The 16278-nt window shown below is 45.4% G+C and overlaps 1 protein-coding gene across 1 annotated transcript in view; it reads right to left on the minus strand.

The window, feature by feature from the left end:
- LOC144274707 (heparan sulfate glucosamine 3-O-sulfotransferase 3A1-like) overlaps positions 1-16278 on the minus strand; it is a 79117-nt gene that overhangs the window by 10366 nt on the left and 52473 nt on the right. The gene's annotated exons all lie outside the window — the stretch shown is intronic.

Genomic DNA, 16278 nt, shown 5'->3' on the forward strand with positions numbered 1-16278 from the left:
TCTGGTGTCTGTGAGTCTCTCACAGATGTGACAGCCAGTACCTGCTGCCTGTCTGGGAAAATGAAGGAGAATTTCCTTCCATGATCAGCCACTTTTCTCTCAATTGCAGCACTCAACTTCCTGCCTCAAGACCTTCTTGGGCTCCTTTAGAGCTTGGGAAGGATTTAATGCATCAGTGGATAGGGTGCAGTGAGTGGTCATGGTCCCAATCTAAATCTATCCAGGCCTGCAGTGCCTTGGGAAAGCTGAAGTGGATCCTGTTGCAAATCAGGCAGCTCCACTCCAGGCTCAGCGCCTTAAGCATTGAGAATTCAAACGCAGGCAGCAGGGACAAACAAAGCTGCTTTAACCACAGCCATCGGAGTCAATGGACACTGATCCCTACTGGGACCCACGCTCATCAGGGATCTGGGTCTGGCGAATAAAACCCAGACTTTTCCTAGCATGCCTAGTGGCACCTGTTTGTCCCAGCTGGCCTAGGCCAGGCTCAGTGTTCAGGTGTCTGTGCTGGATCTACGCTGGAACAGTCACTTATGACAACGCTGCATTGTCGGGCTGTCCTATGACATGATGGCGCCAACGCTGTGTTGTTGGGGCGCAGTGGAATGATCCCAACTGACCATGTGATAATCTATGAATCATCTCTGTGTCACTGTAGCACCTTTCACAGTGAACTGCCTCTGTGTGTGCCGTTCCTTCGAGAGGATTAGCTAAAGGCCAAGACTATAACAGGGTTCAAAAAAGAACTAGATAAGTTCATGGAGGATAGGTCCATAAATGGCTACTAGCCAGGATGGGCAGGGATGATGTCCCTAGCCTCTGTGTGCCAGAAGCTGGGAATGAGCGACAGGGGATGGGTCACGATGATTACCTGTTCTGTTCATTCCCTCTGGGGCACCTGGCATTGGCCACTCTTGGAAGACAGGATACTGGGCTATATGGACCTTTGGTCTGACCCAGTGCGACCGTTCTTATGTTCTTATAGAACTGGACCCCAAAGGACTAACTAACTCTCCTTTATCTGAATGCAGTTATTAGAATCATTTCTGCTACACTGCTCACTCACTGTGCTTCCTCACCTTAGAACCCCTGAACAGTTCCCAGTCACATGCTGCCTAGTGTCCATCTGAGGAATTGCAACTTATTCAAGAACATAAAGGATGGCTCAAAGAACTGGTTTCAGCCCAGATACACAGCTTACATTTCTATATGTTATTCGAGTCTAGCTCCGGCGGGTAAGTCTGAAAGTCAGCGCCTTCCATGATCTATATGCAGTGAAGTGACTGTGACATAAATTGGCAGTTTCGTCACAGTTCCAAATGGACAAAAAGAAAAAAAACCATCATAACTGGCACCATTGCTGGAAGTCATCTTCTTCATACGGCTGATGTAAGTGTAGAGCAACAACTAGAATTTTACATCCAGATGGTTAAGCCAGATAATTGCATCTGGAGTAGCAGAGTGTATTGCTGTGAATCCTCCTTCGTATCTGTGAATCGTGCAGAGTTGTTATATGGTCCATAGTCTGTTCTGCGTGACCACAGGTGCACACTGCAGGGTCTTTAATTTTCCATTTGTGCAGCAAGTATCTTCATCTGCCATGGTTTGTGCAGATGCGCTTTAGGGTTGCCCATGAGCTTTGTGGGAGATCGAAGCCAGGGATCTTCTGCATCGCGTCTTTCACGAGGTGTTTATTTGTGGCTTTTGTGAACTCCATTCGGCTTTCCAAGCCTCAACAGGATTGAAGTTGCATTGATGAAGGTTAAACGCATGGGTCCAAAAGGGCTTATGTGACTTCACGTGGTGGTGAGGGACATTGTTAAGGTCCTGGTGGATGGGAAGACATTTCTTTTCCATGATCCTCTGGAATTCCCGAAAACTCTTTGGGCATTGCTGGAAGTGATAGGGATTAACTGGGTCATGAGAACTAAGCTACCCTCTCAGGCCTAGATGTGAACTATGGAAGTACACTGGTGTATGAACTCTAGCTAGCACAATAGGGCCCAGGTCATATGCACCAAGGTATTTACATGGCCTCTATTTCCATGTAGTTGACTGCTTTACAGTATTTCATGTAATTAGCCACAACACTCTATGAGATAGGGTAGCACCACAATCCCATTTTACAGACAGGGAATTGAGGCTGACCTGCCCAAGGTCACACAGGAAGTCTGTGGTGGAGGAAGGACCTGAACCCAGGTCTCCCAAGTCCCAGGCTAGTGCCCTAACCACTGGACCATCCAGCCTCACTACCAGAACACTAATAAACTAGAAAGGGACAGAAAGCTACCCAGTTTTGATGTGCGTCACAACTCTTCCAGGACATGGTGGATGGCAGCTGTATCCACAGCTGCAGACAAGAGAGCTGCCCTCCACATTCTAATCCTCTCTTTGCAACGTCCCGGTAGGTTGCTGCAAGGGCTGATTGTGCTATCAGGTGCAGAGGCCTGGGATGCCAAGGGAGGAGGAATCAACAGGGCAAGATGAGCTCCTAAGCAGTGAGGATCCTATTTCCACACAGATGCCCTTGGGCGCTGTGAACAAAGGACAACATAGGCCAGAGGCCGCAAAACTTATCGGCAGCTTGACGGCTCGGCAGAACACAGTGTCATGCACTGAAGCTGATGTTTATGCTTATAGTTGGCTTTGTTCCCGCTGACTTGGCCATGGCCCCTAAAGGGCACACAGGCCATTAAGTATCTGCCAGAAAAACGATGGGAATGAAACGGAAGCGGATGCCGAAGCTCCATGACAAATTGTTTACACAAAGCTAGGTTTTCTAGAAGGCACAAAGTCATTAAGAGACAAGGGATTTAAAGGGCTGCGGTCCCAGGACCGTATGGCCTGGAGAGTCTTATTGATGTTATGACATGGTGCTTATAGCGAAATATAAAGGCAGCGTTCAGCCTCCCTCCCTCTTGGCTCTACAACACATTCACTGGGCAGCACAGGCCTAGATGGGACTTCACCGACAACCAGTGGGAATGCACCATTCTCATCCAGCCTGCAGACACCATTGCAGGCTATGCAACAGGAATATTCAGCCCAGCAGCTGTGCCAGGCACTAGGGATTCGTGCAAGGGGAAAGAGGGGAAAGGAAAGCTCCCTGCCCAGGGAGCAGAGCAGCTGGGGAGCCACCACAGGCCACTGCTGCAGGCCTGAGGTTTCAGCACCCCCACAGCCCTGAAGCATCCCTCTGCAGAGGAGGACTGGGCAAGGGGATCCATGTATGAGCTTCTTCCTGTGTCCCATCTCTGCACTAGTATGCAGGGGAGCCAGCACAGAGCTGAGTCCCTGCTGCAGAAGGGGGACACTGACACCTCCAAACCCTGCCAATTGTTGCACAGTGTAGCCATACCATGGGGGATCTGTCTGGCCCCTGGGGCAAGATTGGCCCCCTAGAGAAGAGGCAGGTTCTTATTTACTGAAACTGATGATAAATCGCTTACAGTGACACTCAGAGAAGATGCAGGAACATTTTTGCTACAGGGCAAGGTTTTTCATTACAGTGGCAAAAACTGGTCCTTCCTCCCCCTAACCTCTCATCTTATAAACAATGCCCAACATTGCTGAAATGTAGACACCTCTGGGGTGGAACCTGGTAGCTGTTTAACAACTGCACAGCATGGCATTGTTAAACAGGAAGTGGAAGTGAAGCAACAAATACCTTCCACACTTGAAACACTTCCACTTATATCCAAACTGCCAATTCAGAAATTAGCGGTTAGACTTTCAGTCCCTCACTTGACTAAAGGAAACAGGGCTACTCACTTGAGTAAGACCGACTCACAGGAGTAGAGGTGAGCATGATCAGCCTGTTTGTTTGATTAGTGCATATCTCCTGTACTCCTATGCTACCAACGCACCATTCAGGCCCATTCTCTGAGAGTAGGGGTGAGGCTGGTGAGTTGGTGTCTGTCCAAAGATGGAATCTATTTGTCACACAAGCAGGAGAAGCCCTCCTGTAACCTAAGGATTCTGCAAGATCATAACACCAGAAGGGATGATCCTTACCTGTGTTTACACACATACAGGGCTCACCTACTCACTCGCTAACACGCACATTGAGCCTGTGGTTGTACTGGTTTTAGGGCATATTGTATGTGTGTATACACATGTGAGCTGTTCAAGGAGCCAACTGTGACCAAGTGGGATGCTGCCCCTTTAAGATAATAGTCTGAATCTGTTTTGCAGCAACCTTGGCCACTGAAGGACATACCCTGAGTCCTTCATCAGTTTTCACTGCTCAGGCGTCTTCCATTCAAATTAATAATAATCAGTAGTATACCTAGTACTTTTCAACCATAGAAAGCACTTTACAAAGGAGGCCAATAGCATTACCCCCATTTTACACATGGGAAACTGAGGCACACAGCAATGAAGTGACTTGCCCAAGGGGACTAAGCAGACATGTAGAAGAGCCAGGACTAGAACCCAGGTTGCTAGAGTTCCAGTCCAGTGAGTTTTGGGTGAGTAAAGGCTTGAGCCCTGGGTGCATTTAGAATTCAGAAAATTCAGGAAATAGAGATTTCTTATACCTAGATGAACTCAACCAATAAAAAGTTGTTCCCCTTGTAGGATAAGGCTCCCCATACCTAACTCTTTGTGTGTGGAGAACTGGCTGATGCGGTCCTATACTGTGAAAGAATGACTCCCAGGAATAAAGGTGGTTTTTTTTCAGGGGGCGGGAACTGGCTATTCGTGTTGCGTGGTTCATTCCTCTAGGCTTCAGGAAGGTGGATAGTAGCTTTACTGGCTCCCAAACCCACAGTGGCTTTTTTTTTTCCTTATTAAAGAAAAATCCCATCAAATATGACAATTCCCAATGGAATTCCCAACTCTGATCCCAAAGGGATAACACAAGGCAAGCCTCTGATTGCCAGGTGCTGGGACTGGACAACAGGGGATGGATCACTTGGTAATTGCCCTGTTCTGTTCACTCCCTTTGAAACAGCTGGCACAGACTACTGGCAGAAGACAGGATACGGGGCTAGATAGACCATTGGTCTGACCTAGTATGGCCGCTTTTATGTTCTTCAGTGTTTGTACAACATGGGATGGGACTGAACGCCCAACAGCATCAAACCACATGTGCCAATTTGATTTCTCCGTGCTATCAGCAGGGAAATGCATGGTGCATATATCCTCTGTTGAGAGCACATCTCTGTCAGTGACATCAGTGTTACAAATGATTTAATCAGGTGCTACTTCTGTGGGAGCAGCAGTGATGTGTCGTTGCTCTGCTGGGTGACAGCATGGTTAAAAATGAAGCCTGCTTGTTAATGCAGAATTATCAGGGTTTTGCATATGTGGCAGGAGGAGATAAAATAAAACATATTTCCTCTGGTGCTGAGAGTCAACAGCATACACGGCTTTAAAAAAAAACAAAACAGCCCAATAACCTAACCAGTATTCGAGATGAAGTAATTGCATTCTGAGATCCTTTGTCCCTGTTTCACAGTTTTTTCTGCCTTGGTTTCTTGTTTGCTGTTTTTCTATCAACATTTCAAATATTACCCAGCTGGGTAAATATGTTAGTGGTCTATTTATGGGAGAGATCCGAGTGGGAAAATCAGACATCTTTCACCCAAAAGCATAGCAATGCTGCTATCTCCAAAAAGCCAGGTGATTTCCCTGTTCCTCATGGGTGGAGGTGAGTACACAGCTGGGCAGAAATTTTGCGAGACTATGGTTTTTGGTCAGAAAATGCCAATTCATTGAAATGAAAACTTTTCATGTGACAGGGTCAGTTTCAACAAAACTTTCTTCTGAAAGGTTCCTCATGTCCAGGATGGAATTAGAGCCCTAATCACTGGGTGATGGAGTCTCTCTCTCTCTGTCCCAATGAATATTTAATTATTTATACACAATAGAACAGCTCCAACATGAAAGACTAAGCAGGACTGACCCCAGAAGAGCCTGCTGATTGGAACACTCAGCTGTGATATGGGAGAGTCTTTCCTCTGTCTAATTTGGAGTAGAGGCTTGAACCTGTCTCTCCCAGCTGAGTGCTCTAATCACCAGGCACTGGCTGTCCTAGGGTTTGGATCTCTCTCTCTTGTTTAAAAAAGTATATTGAAAGATCTCAGTTCTCCCCCTCTCACACACACACATTTTTCACAAAAAAACATCAGAAGATCTCACTTTCGTCCCAGTACAGAACAGGACATTTTTTGAAATCTCAATTTTTCCCCCCAGAATGGGACAAACGTTCACTGGCCAGATCTAAGTGGGAAAAAACAACTAAGTTTCCAGCCACGTGTGGTCTTCACTGATCACAAGGCACTTTAGACAACATTAGGATGGTCTAGCCTTTGGGGTGCTTCTCTGAACAGAATTTCTAAATCAGTGATGGTTACAGATCCTAGAGAGATCAGTGTCCACAGAAGAACTTAGGTAGATAGATAGATGTGCCCACCATTACTGCTCTCGTTCCCAAAACTATCTTCTCCAATCACTCAATTTGGCCAGAAGATTTAAATCTCCCTGCATCCATCCCCCAGATGCAGCTTGTCTTCAGTGCAAGCTGAGGTGGCAGCACTGTGAAGCAGTGTGGAAATATGGAACCTTCCCCAGAGAGAATGGAACAAATGGGCCATAGACACTTAGGCTGCCTTCTTAGCATGCCTTCCGGGTCAGGGCTGGTGGGAAGAACTGGCAGGGCGTCTGTCCAAAGAGATGACTTGGACTTCCAAGTCATTTCTCCCTATCACATCACTAAGTTCTCTTTCAGGAAAAAAAACAGTTGATCCTCCTCTTCTTTCAAACAGTTTTTAAGAGATGACCTTTCAGTGCTACTTCCTTAAAAACAAAACCCACTATCACCAGAGATTTGCTTTCCTCCACAGCTCCCAAAAGCAGGACTAAAATTTGCGCAAGATCAGACAACGAAAGGGAAGCTGTTCTCTTGTGACCGATAACTTATCATGCCTGTGTGGTTTGTGTACGTACACAAACTAAAGCCAAAGTCTGCCCAAAGATATTAACCTGTCCCTATCATTAGGCTGGTATGGGTAATATTTCCAATCAGCTTCTCTCTCTTGGCCTGAACCATCCAGCCAGGCTATAAATTTTCTTTAACTACTAGGGCACATCTGACTGACTTGAACCTACTTCTTTCCCTTCCCTTGGAAGTCAGATGAAATCAATCAATAGAAAGAGGCAGTCTAGCTTCTAAGAAAGAGTCTGTGGGAATGAAAAAGCCCAAATGATTGTGGGAAACGTTCAGAGAAATCTAGAAGGAAAAAAGAATGAGATGTTTTATGCATTAAAAGGAGTTAAGAGCCAATCCAACTCCCATTAATGTCAACGGAGAGTCTGTCCGTTGGTTTTAATGGAAGTTGGATTGGGCCACAAATGAAGGTCTTGGGCATACATCTGTGTAGAGGGAGAGGAAGAGAATGCAAGTGAGATAGAGAGACAGGTAGAGTGGGTAGCTAGGAGCTTAATCCAAGGTGGCAGAATCTGTCTTTTTGTTCTGTGTTTGTAGAGAACCTACCACAATGGTCCATGGTCCATGACAGGCTCCTAAGTTGAGGCAAGACATCCGGTCTGATGGATTTGACAGATTGGTGATACTAAAGAGACAACTGCTACTGGTGCTAGGATTTTCTGTTCAATTTCAATACAGAAACATCCATTGAAGTGAGAAGTTATATTTCAGACAATCAGTTACAGAAGTGAAGCAGAACCTTCCATGATATCAGGACAAAAGTGCAGTACTATTGGCTTATAGGAATAACTGATATTAGGGCTTCCCTCTGCACAGGGGGAAGGGTGTCTTCTAGGAGTGACTCATTAGACATTTTAAGCATCTTATGAGGCAGGAGGTCAAGGAAGCATGCACAGAATTTGGCAAGGAGGCCATCCGGCCTGGGGGCTTTCCCCACTTCCATATTCTTAATCACCTCAATTGACTCATCCTCAGTTAGGAGCACCTCACGATTTCTATGTTGGGCTGCAGTAATTTGAGGTAATTTAATATTTTTTGAAAATTGATCCAAAGATCTGTGGCAGGGTTTGTGTCCAATTTGTACAGATTTTTATGGAAATTATAGAACTCTTTATTAATATATTTAGGTGATGCACATAATTTACCACATTCATCATGGATGGCCATGATTCTACATGCAGAGGACTTTTATCTTAGGTGGTCTGCCAGCAATTTGTCATTTTCTTCACCCCATTCCCAGAAGTCCTGCCCGAATCAAGAGAGAGTGAATTCTGCCTGTGCCTAGTGCATCTGATTGAGTTCATATCTACAGTTCATCAGGGATTATAGCAAATCTGGATATGGGATGGTGGCAGAAGACAAGTCAAACTCTTCTACCTTTTTCTAAAGGCCTATCATATTTTCTCCATCTTCCCTCTTATTGAAAGATGTAAAACTTATAATTCTACCCCTCAAACAGGGCTTGAGCGTTTCCCCCAATAGCCTGCTAGAAGATGTTGAGGGTTCATTTGTCCCCAGGAACAGGCCAATTTCTTTTTCCAATTTTTTTTTAAGTGGGGAATCCAATAAAAGTGAAGAATAAAATCTCCCTCTACATGGCTGTTTCTCACCCAGCACTGCTGCTATTTGAAGAGTTACAGGGGCATGATCAGAGACAGCATGTGTATTAATGGAGGAGTGAATTACAAAATTAATCAAAAAGAAAAGGAGTCCTTGTGGCACCTTAGAGACTAACCAATTTATTTGAGCATGAGCTTTCGTGAGCTACAGCTCACTTCATCAGATGCATACCGTGGAAACTGCAGCAGACTTTATATATACACAGAGAATATGAAACAATACCTCCTCCCACCCCACTGTCCTGCTGGTAATTAAAAAATTAATCAAGTCACTGGAGATCAAAAAGACATCTATTCGGGAATAGGACCCATGCGCCAGAGAAAAGTATGAATAGTTCCTACCCACTGGATGTATTAGCCACCAGACAGTTCCAGATTTTTAATGTGAAACTCCAGACCCATTCTAGTTTTGGTTGTCTTATGACCCTGAGGCCAAGCTTTGCCCACAAAAGGTTCAAGCACCTCATTAAAATCCCCAGCAATCAGAATTGGGAGATGGGGTTCTCTATATAGTTCAGTGGAAGGTTACAGTTTCATCAAAGTTAGGCCCCTACATACTAGCAGTGATTAGTTCAGATTCATTTATGGTGAATTTAAAGATCAAAAATCTGCACTGCGTGTCTGAAATTGACTCAGTGACTGTTACATTATGGAAGAGGATGGCTACTCCTCTCAATTTGGTTGAGAAGCAAAAAGACACCGCTTTTTCTACCCAGTCATGATCTCAGCCATGGTCAAGTGTTTGTCCTGAAAAAGCATTACATCTGCCTTTGCTTTCGTTAACAATGACGACACTCTTGGAGTGTTGACCCGCTTTACATTCCAGGAAATACAATTAAGATTCAGGGCCATTTGGCTGTGTTAAGAATGATTTTTTGGATGTCTAGTCTTACAAATGAAGGCAATGGAATGTTTGTATTACTTGTGCTATTATATTCCATCCTGCTCCAATACAGAAATCCTTGGGGGGTAGAAAGTCTATGGATGACATGACAGACACTTATTGCACCAATTTTGGATTACCTTGCCACTTGCCAGGGAACAGGGAAGAGAGAGCTCTGGAATGGGAGAGGGAAGAACACAAAAAAACCCAAGCGCAAGCAAAACCGTACAAACACATAACATATATGTAACTATCTAACTTATTACCAAGCATAGCAGATCACAATGAAAAGGCAACAATTATCAAACACATAAACACTACAAATAAAACTAAACCAATCATAAGTTGTGGAGGGGGCAGGCTGGAGAGACACACCAGTCAGGCCAGGCGCTCCACCACTATCCATTTAATATGATCAATTAATTAATTAATTAATTATTACCAGGCACCCTATTTTTCTCATACTCGACATTGTAAGGAGATAGAAAGGGAGCACACACTCCACAAACGTAATATTTATTAACCTGGTATATCAAGGATACGCCTGCGTATGATCCCCTATTTGGCATCAGCTTGCCAAACCAAACACCAGAATATTGGCAATTCAGCTTGGTGCACTGAGAGAGACGTACGTTGTGCAGATTACTTTCCCAGGGCCACTTGCCGCCTCCCACTTCTAGTTCACAACCAAACATCCGGTTTCCCTTCTCTGTATTAAATAAACATATGTCAAACAGGGGAGAAATCTGACTGCTCCCTCCAACCATCAGTTACTATGCTGACGAACAGAACAAACAATTCAACTGGATGAGTAACGATTCTTCATTACTTCATGCTCATGTTCTCGGGGTTTGAGCTTATACAGTGGTAGAGCGGGGAAAGGGGGCTGAAGGAGTTGGAAGGGGGGTTCAGGGTGAGGGGGATGGGGGAAGTAAGGGGGAAAAGGGAAGGGGCGCACAGGATCAGGGTGAGAGGGAGGAAGTATGAGGTGAAAGGGAGGGTAGAAATCACTGTGCATGTAGCTCAGCATTGACCCTCTCCACTGGTCCATAGGGTTCACAACTGCATTGCTCAGCTCCTGTGCGGCTTTCCATGACATCCTGCAGGGAGGAGAGCCATCTCTTGCACTTCCAGCACGTGGACTGTCAAGCTGCTAGGTTTTGAGGACCCCAGCAGCCAGGCATGGAGACACAGCAAGGTCTCCCACTGGCACCAATTTTAAAAAGAGGAGCTGGAGCCCTCAAATTTCTACAGAACAACAGGGGTGCTGCAGCACCCACCGGTGATCAATTTGGTGTCCATTAGTGCCAAGCTGCCGCACAGGCCTGGTATATTCACAAACAAATGGTTCGTGTTGATTAGGGTTGTTGTCAACTGTTTCATTAGTTCCACAGCACAACCACAGGAGCAGAGGCACTTACTATTGCTAGCTCCCAATTTAAACAAATCCTTTCTGTTGATTTTCGCCCATGAGATCAATTTGGGATGAGTTGTTCCCTTACATCCCCTATGGGGTACTTCACGTTCAGCCATTTGATGAGAATTGATAGACATGTTCCAAAAGTTAATAAAGTATCAGCTTGGGGCAGAAGAAACACCCCAAATCAGTAAGTAAGTTCGTCACAGTAACTGGATAAACTCATAAGTGCAGGTAGAACAGACATAACAATTGGGAAGCAAACTTAGTATAAAACAGAACAGCTACTCAATTCATTACGGGCTATTTTTAAGAAAGGTTCTGCTTCTGGTGGCTTTTGGAATAGATACAGTTCCTCACCAACCTTGACATGAAACTGAGCTGGAAACTTTATAAAATATTTGAGCCCCCGCTGCCTGGCAAGTTCTCTTGCTCAACTATCTCTGTTCAACCACATCTTTTGAAAAATCACAAAAAGTCTGTCTTTTTTGGAATCCTCCAAGATAGTTCTTTCTTTCCATGAGCTAGCTGCATTATTTCTCCTTTTACAGTAAATCTGACAATCAGTGCACGAGGTTTGGCATTTGAGGCTAGCTTAGGAGCCAGACACCTAAGTGCTCTTTCTAAATCAAATTTAAAATCATCAGGCAGACTAAGCACTTCAGAAAGGAGCCAGGGAACAAATTCTAGGGGGTTTCCTTCCTCTGTTCCTTCAGGTACTCCTGTAATTCTCAAATTAAAGCAGTGAGACTTTCACTTGAGGTCTGCAACGTTAGGTTTAAGAGAAGACAAGTCTGTGAGGCATCTCTGCACCTGGGCAGAGAGCTCCTGATCTTCCACTGATGATATTCTTCCTTCTACTTTGTTCAGCTGTCGTCAGCCCTTATAGAGAGGAGTTAATTGAGATAACTGTCAGTTGCAAATCTGTGGCCTTGATACATATTCTGTCCACAGCAACTTTCTCCAGCATGGCTATCATAAACCCAGTGACCTCAGCAGCCGCATCATGTTCAGGGGACGCGGGGCCTCTGTTCTCCTTATTTTGGGGTTACTTGTAGAGCTCCTGGTCGACAGTTGCCTGCTGACATTCCAGAGATTTTGGGTTACTTTTGTTCCTTTATGGGAGGAGTTGGTCAGGGGCCTGGACTCTGGATGGAAATGGGTATTAGTAGATGGCTCTAGAGCTCAAGGGGTCTGCTCATCCAGCGCCCCCTGGAGTCCCTCAGTGTTTACTTTCCTTCTATATTTTCACTAACATGGTGGTGTGCGTTCAAAGACATCTAGCACGTGAGCTGTCATCTTACAAAAGAAGACAGCGCGATCCAATAGAAATATCGGCAGACTGGGAGTCAGGAGTTCTATTCTTGACTCTGCTGTTGGTGTGTCCACTGAGTACTTACCATCCTTCACGAAGCTCTGAGATGCATGGATGAAAAGTGCAGAGTATATTTATTCATCTCTTTTCAGGATTTCTGTGGCATCTCTCAACTTAGCTGAAGATGACACTACATTCCTACCATATCAATGGGGCTGTTTCAGCTCTATATACACCGCAAGATCTCCATTTCACTCACTCACTCACAGGGATTGTCTTTAGAGCCCACTGCCAGATCAGTACAGGCATTAGAGCAGGGATCGGCAACCTCTGGCACACGGCATGCCAAGGTAAGCCCCCTGGCGGGCTGGGCCGGTTTGTTTACCTGCCGCATCCGTAGGTTCGGCCAATCGCAGCTCCCACTGGCTGCGGTTTGCCGCTCCAGGCCAATGGGGGCTGTGGGAAGCGGCGCGGGCCTAGGGATGTGCTGGCTGCGGCTTCCTGCAGCCCCCATCGGCCTGGAGCGGCGAACCGCAGCCAGTGGGAGCCGCGATCAGCCGAACCTGCGGATGCGGCAGGTAAACAAACCGTCCCGGCCAGCAAAGGGGCTTACCCTGACAGGCCGCATGCCAAAGGTTGCCAATCCCTGTATTAGAGCCACATCAATGATAATTTTCCCCACAATTTTTTTTAAATACCTCCAAAAATCAGGAAGAAATTTAAAAACAAAAAATATTTACAGACCAGTTCAGATTTACCATAACTTGACAAAACAGTAAATAAACGTAGAAAAGCTATTGTGTTCTACCCATGTCTTGTGCTCAAGACATAATTGCATTTTCGCTACTGAATGTTTTAAAATGTGTCTATTGTCAAAGAAAACCTCTACATAAAAGTGACACCTTATTCCATTTATCGGCTCCCCATGTGTTTTTGAGTCAGATCAGACTTTTCCTCCACTGACGCAAAACAAAGCTTTTGATCCCATCAGCACTACTGACTCAGTGCAGCTAGGGAAGAGCAAACTAGATTCTATCCTGCATCATCAATCAATCAACTAACACCATCAGCTAAATTCCAACTGCAGAATCTTTCTCCCTGATCCTGTGGGGTGCTGAGCATCCTACACGCTATCTATCTAAGGGGAGGAGGGATAGCTCAGTGGTTTGAGCACTGGCCTGCTAACTCCAGGGTTGTGAGCTCAATCCTTGAGGGAGCCATTTAGGGCTCTGGGGCAAAGATTGGGGATTGGTTCTGCTTTGAGCAGGGGGTTGGACTAGATGACCTCCTGAGGTCCAGTCCAACCCTGATATTCTATGATTTCAAGGTACTATTATTACCGTAGTATCTGAACACCTTGCAACCTTTCATGTATTTATCCTGATAATACTCCTCTGAGGTAGAGAAGTGTTACTATCCCCATTGTACAACTGAGAAACTGAGCCAGAAAGCAACTAAGGGTCAGATTTTTAAAGGGATTAAGGCAGCTAAAACGCAGATAGGCATCTAGTTGGATTTTCAAAAGTGCCTAATTACCAAAATCCCACTAGGTGCCTATTTGCATCTTTAGGTTCCTAAATTCTTTTATAAATTTGATCCTAAGTGATTTACCTAAGGTCACTCTGTGATGGATCAGGGACTGGAATCCTAGTCTCCCAAATCCCAGGCTAACCTTCTAACCACTGGATAATCCTGCCTCTCTAGACTGGTAGAGCCCTGGCTGAGTCTGAGGTGCTGGCAGTTAGAAAAACCACCTTTGACTCTTACATGGAACAAAGCAGATCCAGAAATCACTGAGCGGGAATAAGTATGGGATCCCATGCTTTCATTTTTAAAGAGTCAATTTGCCTGATTCCTCTCACGCTTCAGAAAGCAATATATGCTGTGTAAATCTGCCTTGCTGCTGATTAATATTCACTTTCAGAGTAAGGCCCTTCCTTCTCTTTCCCCCTCTGAAATTAAACTGATCTGTGGGCCGGTGCTGAAACACACAGGTACTGATGTCAGGCGCTCCCAGAGACATCTTTATGGAGGATGATGCCTTCATTTATTCAAGCAAGCCTCGGTATTTATGTATCTCATTACATCGGCAGCCTGTAGCATCTGTTTCCACGCTATATCTGTCAAGCAACATCTTATCAGTGGAGCTCCTTCTATTCACTCTGCTCCCTCCTCTCCTTTCACCTCACTGATAAGTAACCCGATGCTTATTCTAACCTCTTTTTAAATAACAGAAGGGAGACAGGACTAAGCAGACAGCCTGAAAGAGAGCAATGCAAGGGCTTGGTGTACTCTGCACATATCAGAGCAGCAGTGCTCGACAGATGCTGGGGGTGAAGTCAGCCCCATATCTAGTTAAATTATGACAATAGTAACACAGCTGTCTTATACTGACATAGTTCCTTTCATGTATAAGGATCTCAAAGGCCTTTACAAGCTTAGCAGACATACACAGTATATACAATGGATCCCACATACAGGGATACACGTTCCTGCGCTCAGTTATACCAATGGAAATCTGGGGAAACCCCACGGACTTCAGTGGAGCTACTCAAGTTCTTACAAAGAATCTCTAGTCCAATGCACTGGCCCTGGGAACCCCTGTGAGGGAGGGTTACTAAGCCCATGTCGTTGCTAGTCTGCTCTTGATCATTTTCCACATGAGAGGAAGAAGCGTGATCTAATGGTCTTAGTATAAAACAGGGAGCCTGGAACTCCTGCGTTCTGACCCTCACTCTCTCACCTACTTTTTATTCAAGTCACTTAACTGTCTTTGTTCTAGTTTTCTAATCTGTAAACTGCAAATAGTACCTACGGGGCTTCACTGGCGAGGACTGAGTAGTCATACAGTATTTTGAAATTGAAGAGCACTCTGTAAGTGCAATGTATTAGAATTCTCCCAACACTGAAATGCAGCCACCTCTTATAGACACAGACTCTAAGGCCAGAAGGGACCATCAGGATCATCTAGTCTGACCTCCTGCACATCGCAGGCCACAGAACATCACCCACCCACTCCTGTAACAGACCCCTAGTGCTTGGCTGAGTTACTGAAATCCTCAGATCATGGTTTGAAAGACTGCAAGTTACAGAAAATCCAGCATTTACACTAGTTTAAACCAGCAAGTGACCCTTGCTCCCTGCTGCAGAGGAAGGCAAAAAACTCCCAGAGTCTCTGTGTGGAACATGGCAGCAACACACCATAGATTAGGAAGCATACCAGGTGGTGCAAATAAAATCCCCCCTAAAGTTTTCAAATGGAAGACTTTGAATCCCCAAAGTGAAATCTGGCTAGACCTTTGTGGTATAAACACCCCTACTCCTACATCCAGTGCCATGACATCTGCAGAGAGCACAAGTGGTCAGAAACTTGGCTATACATCCAAGCTGAAACCTTTGGCAGTAGGCCACCCCCTACCAACTTACTAGGGTGCTGGTTCAATAATCACTGAGGAAAGAAGGCCACCAATGCCACTCTTTTAGCATCTGCATTTCTATTGAAGGTCTGAGAGAACACAGCAATGACGGGCACAGACAGATCGACTGCACAGACTGAGTAATAGACCTTCTGCCACTCTACGATCAGTGGTTGTTGGAGGGTCCCTGTGATGAGAGTGATATGCTGATTGGCAGGTGACTACCTGGGAAGTGATTTCATTGGCAGCGTGGTTATTAGAGAAGTCAAAATCCTTTCACTTCCTTGTTAAGCTGTAGCACTGCAGTGGGAGGTGAATGTTTCCTTTCCATTTAATGAACAGCCGTTTTGGGGCTGTTTGTCTGTTTGTTTCCCTTTGTATCCCAGGCAATGGCAGCTGTTGTGACCCTGCGTCTGTGTTTGTGCAGTGGGAGCCAAGACACTTCCAGAGACTAAACAGCCCCAAACTACACAAAATATAAACCTCCACGACCCTTCGTTTCTGAGTAAAAGATTCTGTCCTCAATGCCAGTGTAGGAGAGATGAGGGTTCTCAAAGCACAGAGGCAGACAGGACCTGACAATGGATCCAAGCCCTCAGGCTGGAACCTCTTGGACCAGGCTCCAAACTGATACAACCCCTCTTAGACACTGAGGAGATGTGAATCCCGATCCTCA

This window comes from Eretmochelys imbricata, chromosome 14 (genome assembly GCF_965152235.1).
Source record: "Eretmochelys imbricata isolate rEreImb1 chromosome 14, rEreImb1.hap1, whole genome shotgun sequence".
NCBI lineage: Eukaryota > Metazoa > Chordata > Testudines > Cheloniidae > Eretmochelys > Eretmochelys imbricata.